This window comes from Andrographis paniculata, unplaced genomic scaffold (assembly GCF_009805555.1).
Source record: "Andrographis paniculata isolate CXL003 unplaced genomic scaffold, ASM980555v1 Contig70END, whole genome shotgun sequence".
NCBI classification, from domain to species: Eukaryota; Viridiplantae; Streptophyta; class Magnoliopsida; order Lamiales; family Acanthaceae; genus Andrographis; species Andrographis paniculata.
In genome coordinates this window covers 3,424,327-3,441,755 of record NW_026137607.1, presented here as the reverse complement: position 1 = coordinate 3,441,755, position 17,429 = coordinate 3,424,327, and the positions used below count along the sequence as shown (strand labels likewise).

At 29.8% G+C, this 17,429-nt stretch overlaps 1 long non-coding RNA gene across 1 annotated transcript; it reads left to right on the top strand.

The window, feature by feature from the left end:
• The first annotated feature begins 7,286 nt into the window (after positions 1 to 7,286).
• Positions 7,287 to 9,562, top strand: LOC127264446 (uncharacterized). Its single transcript, XR_007841712.1, has 3 exons — positions 7,287 to 7,397; positions 8,930 to 9,292; positions 9,385 to 9,562. It is a non-coding gene; the product is annotated as an uncharacterized LOC127264446 (long non-coding RNA).
• The last annotated feature ends 7,867 nt before the right edge of the window (positions 9,563 to 17,429 follow it).

Here is a 17,429-nt window from a genome sequence, read left to right as displayed (position 1 = left end):
TAACGAATGACACGCGTTTTACTTTGGTTGATGTTGGAATTAGCTTTAGCGCTACCATTGTGCTGATTTTTTTTCTCTCGGTTAAATAGCATTATGGCTGTTGTTGTTGCATTTCGCTTAGGAAAAAATTAAAAGCTACTCATGACTTTTTATTTGGTATAATTGTAGCTCCTCCTCAGTGTCAACCGCAATTGTTTGAAGGAAAAAAAATTTGCAAGTGTGAGGATTTTAGTAGATCAGACCCTACCCTCAGCCCCCATTGAAAATTTTGCACCGCCAAATATTCTGCAATCAGAGAAGTTTTTCTTGGCTTTGAATATTGATAATATATTGATCGAATATTTTGGAGAGTTTTTAAAATATCTTTTAAGATACAAAAAAAAAAATGATATATGTTTAAAATGAAAATAGTGTTGTGCGTGTTCGTGTAGTAACTCCAAAAAGTTCGTCAAAAATAAAAAATCTCTTTAACCGGTGAGTGTCCGGGTCGAACTCAGGGAATATGCGAATATCCTATATTTAATTAGAAAAAGTGCAATGAGTTAATGCAATAGAAGAAACTGAAAAGATAAATTGCGGAAATTAAATCTAACTAAAAAGCGATAAAATATACGTATCTCGAAAAGGATGAAGCGAGGCGTTTGTGTCTGACTTTTGCGTTCCTTAATGGCTAGATTTCCATGGATGAAATGAGCGGGATGACGATAGCGTGATAGCGAAAAATATATGTATAATTGCGGGGCGGCTCGGAGAAATGAATGTGATCGCATTTGCTCGCTTAAGCTGATTATCGACTCGGTTGGTACTTGATCTTGGGGGATTTACAACGAGGCTTCAGCGACACCCGGCGAAGAACATTATAAGCAAGAAACCCTACTGTCACTAGGAATCTCTGTGACCCAATAGACCCCCGCCTATGCCCCATGAATTATTCTTCCAACCGTTCCGCTAGTGGCTCTACCCCTTTTATTACCTCTCTTTAATCAAAATCGAATTCAGAACACCAACTAAGCAGGTCGAGAAGGCTCCCGCGTACTTAGCTACGTTGAACTACCCGAAAACAGCTTTTGGCGCATAACAGGGCTGAAATAGTCGATTCTTCTGTCGCCCTTCCGCAACCTTGTCGAAATCCAACTTGAACAATTCAAATCGAACATGGAATTTTTGGGCGAAGGTGAGGTGGAGAAATATGATAGGAATTTTACTAGCTAAAATACTATGCTGAGATTAAAAGAAAAAGGGGGAAAAAATCAGTTTGCTCGCGACACAAAACCGAAAATCTCGTATTATTAAACTAGATAAAAAAAAATACGGAAGAAAAGAAATGGAGAAAATAGAATGTATATTATTGTGTATATATGGTGTATATATATATCTATGGTGTATCATATGTATATGGTACAATTAGAGGGGATATTTATAGGGGGAAAAGCTTCTAGAAGCTTGGCAGTTACAACCGCCAATAAATAACTACTTCTAAAAATAACTACTAACTACCTCTAAAAACAACCATAAATAACTAATTCTAAAAATAGCTACTAATATAACTACTAATAACTACCTATTTTCTAGAAGGTTCTAGAATAAAAATTACACAAAAAATAGCCAAAAATTGGCTAAAAAGTAGTGCAGGATTTTAATTAAGGGAGCTGGGAGAGTGTAGTAAATGCAGGAGCTGAGGTGCAGGAGACATAAATGCAGCAGAATTCTATGCAGGAATTATTAGGCGGCGCAGTAAATGTACCGCTGACCAGCGGCAATAAATACAGCGAGAATTAATGCAGTCGCCGCTTCGCTCACTTCCACGTATGGCTTTCCGCTCCGCTCATATTTCCGTGTCAGCCGCCGCTTGAATTCCGTGTCAGCCGCCATCGCTTCGCTCACTTTAATGCCAAAGTTTCCGTGCAGCCGTCGCTTGTTTCCCGTGCGCCGTCGCTTGCCTTCAGCGCTCATAAATACAGCCGCCGCTCGCCTTCCGCGCTCGCTTGCCTTCCGCGCTTGCGCACTCCTATGCAGCCGCCGCTTGTCTTCCGTCCGTCGCTTGTCTTCCGCGCGGCCGTCGCTTGTCTTCCGCGCTTGGTTGACTTTGACTTTCGCGCGTTGACTTTCTGGCGTTAACCGTTGACTTTTGTTGACTTTCACGGCGGTGGCTGTTTTTCGCTTCTGAAGCCATTTTTTTTCACTTTTTAAGGCCAGTTTTGGGCTCCCATATCAATTTTCAAGCATTATTTCACCTATATAAATAATGAACATCTTATAAATATTTCTTTAAATAAATAATACTTATTAAATAAAAATAATTTAGTTAAAATTAAATACTTAAATAGCACATAAATAATGCAAAAAAATATAATTCAAGAAACACATCAATTAATTTAATTTATACACCAAAATAATTATAAATTGCACTTAAAAACTAATAAATTAATATTATACAAACAATATGAAATGAATACAATTATTAGAATAAATTAACATAAATAATACCAAAATTTGACATAAATAAATAAATAATTAACTAAATATAAGCTATAAAATATGGCAAAATCAAGAGTTATCATATATATAGCTTGCTTCTTGATTGTTTGTTTGTATATGTCTTGATTGTCGTAGGATAGATTAGATTGGTTTAGGCTATTTAATTTCTGTCTAGTTCCTTAACATTGGTTGTTGCAGTAGGATAGTTTGTCTTGTTTTGTTTCTTGGATTTCTTTGGCTAAGATGGGCTGCACCTTTAATTAACTTATTTAGTCGTTTAGGTGTAGAACTTGTTAATTAAGCTTGGATTCAAATTAGCATTGATTCTTTAAACATATAGCCTTGTTTTAGGTGTAGAACTTATTAATTAAGCTTAGTGTGGTTTAAATTAGTCTTGTTAGTTTAGTTAGCAAATGGCCCCTTAAATCAAATTGCCTTGATTATTTAAACATATAGCTTAGTCTAATTTGACTCCATTAGGATAAACTATTAGATTAGTAGTAGTATCGAACACTATTGTAATATAGATTATTTAATCCCCTGCAACTTAATTTCATTTCTTATAGCTTAGTTTTGTCCTAATCATGTATAATTCATGTTGTAACTTGTAGGTTAGTCTCTTTAAGCATTAGGGTGTGTTGTTTAGTTTGGTTATATGTTAGTGCATCATTAGTTGTTGTAATAGTTTGGTTATTCATCTCTTGTCATTATCAACTATATGTGTAATTAGTTACTGAAATAGTTTTACTTTTCAGTTGACTTATTTAAGATTTAATAAGTTAATTTATCGAGCTTTGTTGGCAAAACTTACATATAGCTCTAGTAACTTGTGCATACTAACACCTACAATTTGTTTTTGCATAAGTTATATGGGTCTAAATTATTTTGGTGTATTATTAAAATTCATGTAACTTAATTTAGGTATGAGACATCTAACTTTTATCATTTTGAATCAAATTGATCTATTTTTACTTATTTCTTTATAGTGAAATTTTTTCGAATTAATTGAATTCTATTATGTTTAATTTAGTTTGGAATTGAATAATTGAATTCCTTTGATATGCAAAGATGTGTACATATTTTTGTATTATTTTTATTCTTTTAGGAACTAAATAATTTCAACTATAGTAACAAATTGTTATATGTGTTGGCTTTTCATTGCAGTTGGTTCGTCTCCCTTGACTTTTTGCCTTTGTAATTATGCAATTGACAAGCTTGGTTGTTTGAATAAGTCGTTTTTAGTTAGTTTTAGATTGTACTTTTTGTTGGTGGTTGATTGATTTTTTTTTTTACGTATAATGTTTTAATTTGGAGGTCGTATATTACTTAGTTGTTATGATGGTCTAAGATACGGTCATAGTTGGGGATGTTTTAAAGTATTGTTGATGGTTATATTTTTACTTTTGGTATGTCTAATATCATCGTTGGATTGATGTCATTTTTTGGGATTTGTTAAGGATTTTGGATTATTTATGGTAAAAGTATTCCTTTATTATTTGTCTCACATCTGGGTCCGTAACAAATAAGAAGTCAAGTGTATTTTCTTTTGTGGCAATAAAAACTTTATTTGATGCAGATACGCCTTTTGTATTGTATTTTTGTTACGGACATTTTTTGGAACAAAAGAAGTTTCACAGTGAGTACCACATAGTTTTTTACAGACATATTTCGTAATAAAAAGATCTCTAAATGAGATCAGCTTTTTGTTCTGCAATTTTTGTTACGGACAAATTCCGTTACAAAACGTTTTCTGACAAGATCATCACTTTTGTAATGCATTTTTTGTTACAGACATATTTCGTAGCAAAAATATAATTGCACCTTTTGTTGCATATGAGAAAACGTAATCAATATAACTAACACATGCATATTAATGGCATTGACCATCATTTATTTGTTACAACTTTTGTCGCAACAATAACTTTTTGTACTGCGACTTTTCGTAACAGTCAAAATCCGTAACAAAGTCGACACAAAAAGCTTTTTTGCACAAAAATTAGGTTTTTGTTACGAATTTTTTATCGCTACAAAAAGTTAGTTTTTTTGTAGTGTGCTCTACATCGAAATACACCTTTTTCTTACACTCTACTTCCCGTACACTCAAAAGGATGTTAGATTTCCCCAACTGGATTTCCGAGTCAATTAGTTGTCTTTTCAGCCACACTGAATACTCCCGTCTGCATTGTTATTGCTCAAAGGCAACTCGGCGGCTGTCCATTTTTACTAATTATATGACTTCATTTATTTAGACAAATATGATAGGAATAATTAGAAATAGCAGTTAGTTCTCGAATGTGTTATACTACGGGAAGCACTCCGTCGTATATTCCCTAAATAAAAAATGATTCTTCCCCTGAATAAATGGCTACAATCTATGCATAGAGGAGCCGTATGAGAATATGTGGATCAATGTCCCGGACGACCTCCTCAAAGTATAGGTTCAGTTGTATTCACTATCAGAAATTAGACCTTTTGTAGCGGGGAGAAAATTGATACAAATACTCATTTTTTTTATACAAGAAGCCTTTTGTGTCGATTTTGTAACAGATTTTGACCGCTACAAAAAATTGAGCTACAAAAAGTCTCTGTAACGACAATTTTTGTTACAAAAAGTTGATGGTCAACGCATCTATTATGCACATGCTAAATTTATTTGTGACAGTTCAACTCATTTTTTGTAACAAAATTATCTGTTACAAAAAATCGGTATTAGAGTCCTTCGTCGTGATAATAACCTTTTGTTACAGATACTTCAAGGTCGTTAGAAAAAGTATTGTTATGAAAAGTTTCCGTTATAATAAAACTTTATAATTTCCTAATGTCCGTAACAAAATATTTTGTAACAACCTAAAAAAAATAATGAAAATAATAGTTTTGATACAACATTAATTTCGTCACAAATAACATAAACCTATTTTATTTTATACCAAATACAAAAATCATATAGAAACATACACAATAATACATATCCGATGTTTTTTCACACGCAAAAAATATAAATACAATGTTTTGCCCCAACAATCATGTTCAGACATACCTAACATCCAAATATCCACAATCCATACTACCAACATCCAAAATATATAGAAATAAACATAAATACGAATTAAATCAGACAGTTGTTTACGGCAATTTTCTGAGCAGCACTCAAGAGTGGCAAATCAACTACAATAAAAAGTAAACTTGTTGTATATTAATCGTTGGCCAATGAATTCAATTACTTTTCAAGGAAAAATAATTAAAAAAGAAATTGCATACAACTTTATACGTTCAGTCGATGGACTCGATGTTGATTACCTCGTTGAGGGTGATAACACCAGCACTCGTGGGAATGGTTAGATGGGTATGTGGGACTATAGGAAATATGAAAAACACCTTCAATAATACGGGTTTATCATCTAAATACAACAAATAATATGTATTATGTTTACAAAATTTAAGAATATCACACAACAATTAACAAATAAACAATAATATTGGGTTTAAACATCAATAATGACTCAAATGAAACAACACATAATGAAGGTGTTTCTCAAATGTTGCAAAATTCAAAATATATCCTATTTGAAACTCGCATACTACATCACATATAAGTTCAGCATATAAAGTTCCAAACTACCCAGAAAAATTTCCTAAGTGCAGTCTTTTTCATAATTTTTACTAAATAAACATAACCACTAAAGTCAAAGTATAATATTGGTAAATCAAACAACTATACTCAACTCTAAGGTTTTGTTCGTTAAAATAATAATAATAATAATAATAATAATAATAATAATTATATAGCAATGGCTATACTCAGCTCTAAGGTTGAGTATCTACATCCATGACGACGTAAATGTCTACCAAGTGTAAGTTCCAAGGGGGCCGGGGACCATATACAACAATAAAGCAACCACAATGACAATCTCCTTGAAAACCATCTAACTGACCTCAGTGGACCATTTATAAAATCTAGCAACATTATCAATTGGCTCACCATCTCCATAATTGTAAAGCAACTCAAGTGATTGGAATAATATCAATGAAGAAAAATTTTGAAATACATACAATATATATCTTGAGATGAAGTTAATGAGGAATATCATTCATCGATCATTGTGTAAGCTTTAATCCTACTATAAATAACATAAATGATAAGTATAAACAAAAACCAAACTTATCTTACTTAGAGACCATGTAAAATATTGGTGTCTTTCTTGAGCTTTTCCTCGTATTGGTCGTCATCTTGAGCATAATCATCGTAAAGTAAGACAAGAAAAAAGAAAAGCCATATAACACACACTACCAAAAAAAAGGGCTTTCATTACGGGACGAAAATTCGTAACAATATCGTCATTATAAAAGTTGGTTTTTGTTATGACTTTTATCGTGACAAAAGTAATTTTAACAATTACAAATATGAAAAAAAAATGTCGTAAATACAATAATTACGATTATATAATGTAACAAATGGATATGTATTTTTATAATTTTTGTAATCAAAAAATTAAAAGTTAAAAAATAATCAAACTTCAAATATTGAAAATGTATTTTTAACAAATTCAATGTACAATAAATATAAATAAAAATTTATTATTAATTATTTATATATATATAATTTACTACAAATAAAATATATATAATAAATATGTAAAAATACATAAACCCTACCCACCCGCCGCCCTCCTCCCTTTTTTCCCCAACTTTCTTCTTTCTTTTTTTCGTCCTCTTCTCCTATTCTTGCCGCCGCCGCTGTAGGTTGAAAATCAAATATGTGATAACATTTTTCTCATATCTATTTTCTTATTTATTTTTCTTATGTTCGCAGCTTCCTTTGCCTGGTGGTCGCTGCTCGGCTTCCCCCCACCACAGGATCCCGTTGAAGTGAGGGCCTTTGGTGCGATCACAGGAACACGACTCCGGTGTCGACCCATCAGGTAGGTGGCTTCTCTATTTTTTCTCTTCCCTTATTTCTTCTTGTCCTGCTCTCGTCAGTGATTTTCGTTTATTCTGTTTTGTGTTTCCATTTCATTTGTTCATTGGTTGTTGTTGGGGTTGGTTGTTGTGGGATTCAACCACAAAAACCAGTGGCCAATAAGCAAAGCACATGATCTAATGTATGAGAGCTTATTAACCAGTGGCCGATAAGTGTGAAAGATTTGTAGTATTTTACACTATAGAATGTCATCTAGGTTTGATTGTGAAATTCCTTTTGTTAGATTTAAATTATGCTTTTGTATATTTTTATACATTGAGTTATAGATTTGGAAGCCTGGTGCTTTGTTGGAAACAAACTCTGGGAAAGGGTGTGTGCTTGTGTTGTGGATTTTTGGATTTGAAGTTTTTTTAATAGAAAAATGTTTTTTCGATATTATATTTTGAATAGAAAATAGGTGTTGGATGTAATTAAATAAAGGGAAGAGGATTATTTTAGTATAGATTATATGATGCAACAAGATTTAAAAAAAACAATGTGCACACACAAGTTAATAAGTACATTATATGATTTGATGGTTTTGTGAATTTTATTCATTTATTTATTTTTTTGTGTATCCTCCTAAGACTTTAACTCATTTTATCTTTTCATCCTGCAATAATTGCAATGAAGTACAACAATTGTCTAGCAACTTTATCCAATATAGACAGTGCTTCTTTCCTTAAACAATTTTGAATCATGTTATTATATATGGATATTTAAGTAAGTTTAATTGGATTCTACGACACAATATATACGGATTCAGATGCATATATTGTTAATGAATTAGATAATGATACATACATATGCTACACAATATGAATATAATATTATATCTACACTCTAAGTACTGGCTCCTTTGTCGGAAGCAACACCATTTTCTAAAATTATATGCAAGTATGTATGTCTTTTTATAAACGTCCACAATACAATACATGATTATATTAATCACATGATTAATATAATTATTACATAATAATATTTAAATTTATAAGTTTAGGCTACTAGATCAGCTTATTTCATTTTATCATTGATTCCAAGTAGAAAAAAAAAAAAAACCACTATGCCCCTTACACATACATATACATACATTTATCGCCCTAATAATAATAATTATTATAAAGTTGTGCTTTGTTGAATAATGTTGGTACAAATCAAGAATTAGTTTCATTGTGTTTTTTAATGAAACAAATTAATTAAATTGACTGGCTTGAAACTTTTTGATTATTATTATTATTGTTAATTAATTCATGTGTTGGTGCTGGATTGGGTGGGTGGCCATGGCAACCCATTTTTAGCTGTTTGTTGGTGGCTTTTTTTTGTTGTTCAATTCCGTGTGGGGATGAAAGCTTTATAAATTAATTACTTGTTTATCTATTAAGTTTTTCCAATATTGTCGATTATAACTTGTTTATTTCTGATTTTTTTCATCAGTATATTTTCTGTTCATCGGTATACTCTAATTCATTTGTGCTCTTTATATGTTCGATCCAGGAGGAATATGATATCTACGATCCCAGAGGATATGGTCCATTGTTGTTGCCATTTCTGAAGAAAAGGGCAAAAATTATAGAGATACTCGCTGCCCATTATATTGTTTTTACTCTTGTTGTCCATATGTATACTTGTTGCAATAACGCTGAAACTTATCATTTCAATTTTAGGATGTTGGATGATGACTTGCATTTTGTGTCTTCTTTTGCAGAGACTAACGAGAGGATTTGTTTTCTAGATTTTTGTCCAGATGAGGTTATATGGAACTTGTTTTACAACAAAAATAATAATTGACTCATTGCTGGTGTGACTAACATTCGCGATGTTGTTGGTGAAGATCCTATTGAATGGAACTACAACGACGTACATATTTATTTTCATACCTTTCATGTATTGACTTCCAAATTAAAAGAAAATTTGACTTATACTAAACCTCATTCTTTTGGCAATTGCAGCTCATGCGCCACCCCTGAAGCATATCAAACGATTCCTTAATGTTTTCCCCCGCTTGTCGTATGGATGGCATGCCGTAAATGTGTTTGGATGGTATGTTGTTGTTGCTATGTGAACAACCTATGGATTAGATTCATAGACATTTGGAGTTATCTTTCGTGTGGTGAGAATTGTGTTTATGGAGATGGATATCTCTACTTGCTTATTACTAGGTTGGATGTTTGAAATGTTTGCGTTTTGCGGAACATAATATCGAAATGAAAATGTTTGCTAGACTTATTTCATGGGTTACTTTATTTTATTGTTAATTGATAGACATCGACTGGTAAATATTGCTATGTTAATATCCTATGTTGGGATTCAGATTTTAAGTTGTCTATTGTTTGCAATTATAGTCGATCGTGATATTTATAGCATGGTTGTATATATAATTTTTTTTGGTATAAGGGAGATCACACCAGGTCAACTTGTTACGCACGAATTTAATTGCATCACAACTACTTTTTTTTAAATGACGTTATTTTTCCGTAACAAAAGGATAAAGTGGCGTAACAAAATTTAGTTTTGGATGTTTGTTGTTACGACCAGTTGTGTGACCATAACGAAATGATATAACAATGTAACAAAAAGTGGTTAATAGATGTTTGTTGGTACGGCCGATTTTGTGACCATATGAAAGTATATTTTATTTACGGGTCCAATAGCGTAACAAAAAATCGTAACGAAAACCGTACTCAGACAAGCGGTCACTCTTAGTTTTTTGTAACGAAAGAAAAGTTCGTAACAATTACCGTGACTAAAAACCCTGTCACACGCGCGGAAATCTCGACATTTGATTACGAGAGAAAATTCGTAACAAACATCGTAACAAAAACCTTTTCATAGGGACCGTTGGCCGATAGTAATTGTTACAAAAATAGTGTGACAAAAAATATTTGTTACGCGAGTACACATTACGGATAGAAGTCGTCACTACGGCATAGCAAATACGTATATTGCATGAAAAAAGACTTTTTGTTACGATTTTTTTGCCGTAGTAAACAACTGTTTTTTTGGTAGTGACAATAGATGAACGAAAAAAATATAAACAATAAACAATCCAGATCACGCTTTGCTCTACACTTACACAAGAAGTAGTTCTAAAACACACTGGATAAGGTTTGCAGAACTAATTCTAACTATTCCAACAAAGCCACAAATTTTCTAGTAGTGTTTTGATCGTCAGGCAAGCAATTATTACAATAAAAATTATAGCTGAATGCAAGCAAACCCATATAACTGCTAAAAAGAGAAACTGTGGGCACCATTTTCCGGGAGTTGTGCTTGCAATAGCCATATGTGAATCGGTAATCACCTTGTACATAGCAATCTCTATCCCTATCATATTGGGATGGATATAACAGGTCATCCCACTAGAAAGTTGGAAAGTTAACTCTCAAATATTTAGGATACCATCATTCATAGAAAATTCATTATTATTTCAATTGAATAAATGATTGATTATAGCCAATTATGATATAATGATAAGCTAGGTGATTTTTAGCTCATAATTAAAAGGTAAATTATAGTATAAGCTATGCAATTACAATAAATAACTAACAACAAAATAGAAAAATACATCCAAGGTTAGAGGCTAATATTCAGAATTTCTTATTGCATATGTTGCATGTATTTAACAAATGATTGAAGATTCTCATGCAATGATGAAATTACTAATTCTAGGTTACACATAATCAAAAGGATGATGGTACAAGGTGGAACAAATCATGCTAGCAATCAATACCTATAGTAAACGATGTTGAGTGAGCTGCATATACATGAAAATCCAAAAAAAAAATGCATTCATAAAAACATATACCGGCATTAAGCAGTGTAGCTTAATGATATGAAGATAGCAGAGGTGATGTATGAAGCATGAATTTTTCTTGAATATTCATTGTATCTTCTTGCCATTCATTTACTTATTTATTCCCAACATACATGGTTTTCATTGATAATTAAACTAAAGCAAGAAAAGCAGCAAACGTTTCTCACAAAAGTAATTAACATGTGATAGATTGTGTGATGCATAACCAAAATACACTAACTATGTTGCATTTATAACTTATTTTTGAATTATTTGGATAGAATTGAAATGAATAAAATTACATAATAGTAGTATTAACAAAGGTGAAGACACAAGATTGAACACTTACATAAAGCATAAGAATTTGTAGAGCAGAACCTACGTGATGCTTATTGCAAAGGCTGCTGCTCGGATCAAAGGTTACTGATCATTGTTGATCCAAAGAGGAAAACTGACAAGTGGTACGAGAGCTGAATTTCTCAACCGGACGGTGGGGCGCAGCCTGGCAGTGCCCTTTTGGATGCTGCAAGTGGAGAATTAGAAAACATAAAGCATATGTATTGCCTCTAATATAAATCGGACTATATATATATTAAATCAATTTGAATAACTTGGTTCATCCTTTTCCCATCTGAACAATCAAATATACCTATGCATGCACAAATCAAATAATAAATAAGCATGTATATATTTAATACCTATAGGTTTTGAGCAATCCAAGTTCCCTATAGAGCTCCACCAATGTTCCCCTCTATGCAAAACCTATGCATTAATATATCAATCGTATATGTACACAAGAAGCACCAGGAATTGAGAAATTGATTTCTCAATTTTTTAGGTGGCACTCATTCATATTCTACAAACATCACAAAAATTACAGGTAAACTAGAATACATTGTAGAGTAAACCACATGCTAGCAAAAAATAAAAAACTAGAATAAGTTGTTCTACAAGAACAAACCACATGCTGGTCATGCCATACATGTTCTTAACTAAAGCATCGAGTCTAGAATAAGTTGTTCTACAAGAATAACTAAAATTCACTACCAAAACTTTCTTGAAAACTAGCAGCTACTAAGTTGTTCTACAAGAATCTAACTAGCAGCTACTAAGGGAAGGGAAAAATAGTACCTCTCCATAATCTAAGATAGCAGCCATTATACACAATTACTAAAACAACATAAACATACCTAAACAATACATAAGTTAGTAATATTAGTAATGAACGTCATTTGTATGTGCGGATCTGCTTTACTATGCAGTAACTCAAGTAGCTTTCTTCTACTCCACCATTATCGCGTTATAGAGATATTACCTTACATTCCACATATGGCATAACTTCATTAATTTATGATAATGAAATGACGTCACAATCACTTACAATGTTTATTGAACCTTTAGTTATGAGGATATATATCCTCCCATGCTACTAGAGTTCAAAAAAAGTTCTATTATCAATTTACAGTTTTAAGATAATCATATAGCAATTGAAATGATCCTTAAATAAAAAATGTTCACCATTCAAATTCTTCAAATCAAAAGGTCATCTCATTGTTTCCTTACCATTGCTCTCATATAAATTAAATGAATGAAAAACTAATCAGTGTTTTCATTGGACTTAAATAAACCTAAATAGTAAATGATGAAACTCATACCTAATGCCAGATACAATGTTCACCTGGTACCCGAGGAATGGCATGCAAACCATACCATGAATGGTGCTATGATGTCCTCCAAGCCAAATTAAACCTTTTGGAATTGTTAAACGGAAATAAAAAATCAATTTTTTTATGTTTTTTAAAAACATAAAAACTAAACTAAAATCTAAAACTTTAAACAACAACAAAAATTCAACACATACATAGGAATTGAAGCTTGAGTGGCTTAATATGGAGAAGAAACTCAATCCAAATCTATAGTTCGTACAGATTAACACCATTGAAAACGTCTCTTCCAACGCCAAAAAAATACGATTTTCCCTACCCTAAATTAATTTAGAACCACTTCAAATTGTTAACATACCTTGCGATTAAAAATAGAGTAAAAATCAATATTAGTCTCAATCAAACCTATTTTTTTTCATTTTTGGTCATATTAAAAAATAACTATCAAAATTAGTCCTATACAAAAAAGAAAATATCATTTTTGGTCTCACCGTTAAAATTTCAACGGAATATGCTGACGTGGACTTAACGGAAACTGGCGTGGTATATAATCTGGAACAAACACGGCCATGTTAACTATAACACGATCGTGATATTTTAATAAAAAAAAAAAATTATTGTCATATTTATACAAACACGGGCGTGTTCCATTTAAACACACCCGTATTCAATATGAAATTGTGATAGGAAAAAATAATGATGATGATGTGACATTGGATTTGAGAATATATATCACATCCTAGTCATTGTATTTGATAAGATATATATTTATACATTGTTATTTATTTTATTTTATTTTACATAATAATATTAATATTTTTTTTTATTTTATACTATTTTATATAAAAAAAAAAATTCTATAAAATGATATTTCCTTTGTTCCATATAATTTGTTGTTATTTTTTATTTTCGTCTATCCCACATAATTAATATATATAATATATTAATTATTTTTATATTACTTATATATTTCTCTATATCTCACGTAAAAAAAATTATATTTTCAAACACTTTCACAAAACAAATACACCCTAATTTTTAAAATACTTTTAACTGATTTTTTTTTTGTCTTTTATACATATTTTTTAAAAAATTAATAGAAACTAATATACTTTCTCCATCTCACATAATTTATTCATATTTTCTATCTTTGTCTGTCCCACATAATTTGTTATTTTTTTCGAAATACGATTATACACTTTAATTACATTTTAAATTTTAAATTTAATAATTTTTTTAATCTTAATTAAACTATTTAATTATCTTAATTTTAATCTAAAATTATTTTTACTAATAATTTTTTTAATTATTTACTAATTATATTTTATCTAAATTCTTGTATTTATATGCCCAAAATACATGAGACGGAGAGAGTAATAAATAAATAATAAGTAAAAGAATATTAAATATTAGAAAATAAGTCAAAATATTCTAAAAATTAATTCTTTATAAAATATAACTAATATAGTTCTCCCTCCATCTTATGTAACTTGGGTGTATTACTGTATAACGAGAATTTAGATAAAGTATAATTATTAAGTAATTAAAAAGTGTATTAGTAAAATAAATTATAAATTAAGATTAAAATAACTAAATAATTTAATTAAAATTATAAAATTTAATATTAAAAATACAATTAGAGCGTGTAATTATATTTCTAAAAATAAAAATGACAAATTACGTGGGACGAACAAAAATAGAAAATAACAAACAATGTGGAATGGGGGAAGAATCATTTTATAGAATATTTTTTTATATATAATAGTATAAAATAAAAAAATATTAATATTATTATGTAAAATAAATTAAAATAAATAATAATGAATAAATATATATCTTATCAAAGACTAGGACATTTATCAAATCCAATGTCACATCATCATCATTATCTTTTCCTATCACAATTTGATATTGAAAACGGGTGTGTTCAAATAGAACACGCCCATGTTTGTATAAATATGGCTATAATTTTTTTTTTATTAAAATAATACGTCCGTGTTATAGTTAACATAGTCGTGTTTGTTTAAGATTATATGTCACGTCAGCTTCCGTTAAGTCCACGTTAGCATATTCCGTTGAAATTTTAAAGGTGGGATAAAAAATGATATTCTTTTTTTTTTTTTTTTTTTGCATGGGACTAATTTTGATAATTATTTTAGAATAGAACCAAAAATTAAAAAAAAAAAATAGATTTTATTGGGACTAATATTGATTTTTACTCTTAAAAATATAAGTTCAGTTGTTATTTTCGTTCCCCCATAGTTAAGGTCGCTATTGGGTTACCTCGAAGCGGAGACGGCGGAGCAGTCTTCGACGAAGGTGTGCCCGAGAGTGGAAATAAATTAGGTGAAATCAATTTTTTTCTTTTAAGTGTTGAGATGTGAACATATGTATGTATGTATTCGTCATTTGTGAAAGCGTAACAACGCTTTTACATTTAAAAAAAAAAAAATTATTTTAATTTATTTTTAAAATAAATTTATTTAGATTTTTTTATATTTTTATCTATAATTATCATATTTATCCTTTTGTTACAACCTGACACGTGAAACAAATACATTTAGAAAGATATTTCGACATAATTTGTAGTTGTTACGATAAATTACTGAAATAAATAAAAAAAAATATTGATCAGATAAAAAATATTTTGTTACGATAGAATTCTTAACAAAAACTACTTTTTGCTGCAGAACTATTGATACGAATTTATGTCCGCTATAAATAGTCAAAAATCTAGTAGTGATTGTCGTGTATTTTTTGTTGTATACAATAAACTAATATGTCTATTGAATATATTTTGTTGCTAAATTGATTCGGATTTTGGTATATTGAATTAGATTGATATTGGATTCAATTTAATTACTAATTTTGGGTGGAGTTTTGATATATTTTTGTAGATATTAGGAGTTTTAGTTTTTTCTCCTTTTTTGGAGAATAGTATAAAATATATTTAATTATGATGTTTAGCAAGACTAGATAATTATTTGATATGAGATTTTTTTTAAGCTGCTGATATAAATTTTAAAAATTTTGAGTCATTTATTGTTTTCAAAGTTTAAGGAATCGAAGGGTGATGGTTTATTTATATTTGTTTGAGTTGTTATTTATTCCGTGATATTTTACTTTTTTTTGGAATTTTTTTGAAAAAATCAGTCACTTGGATTTGTGCCTTATTGTGTTTCTCGAATGACATGCTTTGTCCTCGATTGTGTTTTTAGTGTGCTTTCGGGTGTTTTATGAGTGCAATTTGGGTTTCCATTTTTGTCATTTTTTGGTTATTTTTGTTCTCAAATTATATTTTATTTTTTATTATTTATAAAATTGTATTTCAAATTTGCAATGTGCTTGAAATCAAGAGATGAACATATTGTATGGTAATTTATATTTCCTTTTACTATGTAATTATATTATGTTTAAGATTTAATTTTTAGTAAACGATTTATACAAAATATTTGGGAAGGCAAATAAACGAAAATTTTTGTTCTCCAACATTACGCCATGGTAATATTCTAAGCTTTTCATTTTGATTATGGAATTTAATGCTCCAAAATGTACAACAATATTACAGTATTCTTTAAAAAACTATTATTTGCCAAATACCGTATGTAATAAAGCAATATATTGAAATATGTTGTAATATTTCCTAAATATATGTGCTTAGCATATAATAAAAACAAATAATATTATTATATACATAGATGTTACAACACATAAAATTATAAGATATTAAAATGAAAGGCAAATAGTATTATTATATACATAGATGTTACAACACATAAAATTATAAGATATTAAAATGAAAGGCAAATATTCATGTATGTTATTACATATACAATAATTTAAAAATATTGACAATAAGTATGATTTAATTACATGAAAAACTCAAACTTTTAATCAAATTATATAAATAAAGATAATGCATATTAAGTAAGTTGGTTTTATTATTTATATATTTTTTATTTCAAAAAGTTAAAATAGAGTTATGTTAAGTAACAAAAATAGCAAAAAAAAAAAAAAATATATATTTTCTACTCCCTCCGATCAAATTAATTGGGTATACTTCTTACAACGTGAATCTAATTCTTTTGACCATTTTAAAAAGTTTAAAATTTTGGTGGAGATGTGAAGTGACAATGTTCTTAAAGCTCTGAGAACAAATCATGGAGGAGAGTTTACTTCTCGGGTGTGTTTATTTGGATTTTGAATTTTGAATTGAGATTTGAATTGTAAAAAATTTGAATTTTAATAGTTGTGTGATGTGATTTAAATAGGTGTTGATGTGATATTTTAAATATAAAATTAATTTTTAATATTATATAAAAATAAAAATATGTATTTGTAGTGTGATGAAATATCTCACCACTTGATTTACAAGGATTTGACCAATTAGTTGTGAGGGGTTTTAATGAAGAATAAGGAATAGATTATGAAAAAACCTTATCTCCGGTTGTTGGTTTGAAACTAGCTATATAGATGATTTTGGCATTGGTAACTAAAAATGAATGGAATCTTTTTCAGTTTGATGTTAAATCGGATT